General features: G+C 34.4%; 1 protein-coding gene across 4 annotated transcripts in view; it reads left to right on the top strand.

The window, feature by feature from the left end:
* The window catches only part of PIP4K2A (phosphatidylinositol-5-phosphate 4-kinase type 2 alpha), a 183,993-nt gene that overhangs the window by 8,169 nt on the left and 174,857 nt on the right, over positions 1–967 (top strand). The window lies entirely within an intron of this gene.

The following is a 967-nucleotide window of genomic DNA, read 5'->3' as shown; positions in this document are numbered from 1 at the left end:
TTCCTTTGCTTTCCTTTGCTTTCCTTTGCTTTCCTTTGCTTTCCTTTCCTTTCCTTTCCTTTCCTTTCCTTTCCTTTCCTTAGTCTTAAAAGCTATACTTTGACAGAGATTAGCTGTTGATACGGAGGAAAAGTGTTCAAAGCAGTTTTTTCCTTTGTATATGTATGAATGATTATACATTCATGATATGAATGATATGATATGATATGAATGTATATATTCAAAACACTTAGGAAGAGGGTATGTATATATATATATGTGTGTGTGTGTATATATATATATATATATATATATATATATATATACATATATATATAATTTATTAATGAGTAATGTTGTAGGGAGTTTGAAAACAGTAACCTACCTAAAAGAGAAGCCTTTACATTCCAAGTAAGTCTTCATGGTTTTTCACCTGTCTGCTGTGGTTAAGAACTCAGGCTCCCACGCCCCCTGGTTGGCTATGTGACTTTGACAGAGTATTTGAGCTCTCTCTCAGTTCCTTCCTTAGAAAAAGAGGTAGACCTAGTACCTACCACAGAGGTGTGTTGTATGGATCAAATGAGTTGGTGCTTGTAAGATGGCTAGAGAGTTGCTGGTACGTGATAGGCTCCTAATAGATGTTAGGAGTCATTAGTATGTCTTAAAAAATATTTTAAGTGGTAGAACATGAGCAGTTTTTAGAGTGCACGTTCAGTTCATTTTTACCCTAACCTCACTCGTAGATAAAAAGTCCTTGTGCATCTCTGAGTTGTAAATTAACCCTTTTAGAATTCTCTTTGTGCCCTTTAATTTCTGTCTCTTTTTTGTTATAATGTTCTTTCTTGTATCTTTAATGCTGCCACCACCCACCAGGTTGTTTGAGGTGTGACAGTTTTCATTCAGATCCATTAGTTGTACATTATGGTCTGCTATTGGTTTGATTTCTTTCTTTCTTTCTTTCTTTCTTTCTTTCTTTCTTTCTTTCTTT

Source organism: Panthera uncia, chromosome B4, assembly GCF_023721935.1.
Source record: "Panthera uncia isolate 11264 chromosome B4, Puncia_PCG_1.0, whole genome shotgun sequence".
Classification (NCBI taxonomy): Eukaryota; Metazoa; Chordata; class Mammalia; order Carnivora; family Felidae; genus Panthera; species Panthera uncia.
Note: the sequence above shows the minus strand (reverse complement) of the source record. Positions and strands in the feature narration are given on the sequence as shown.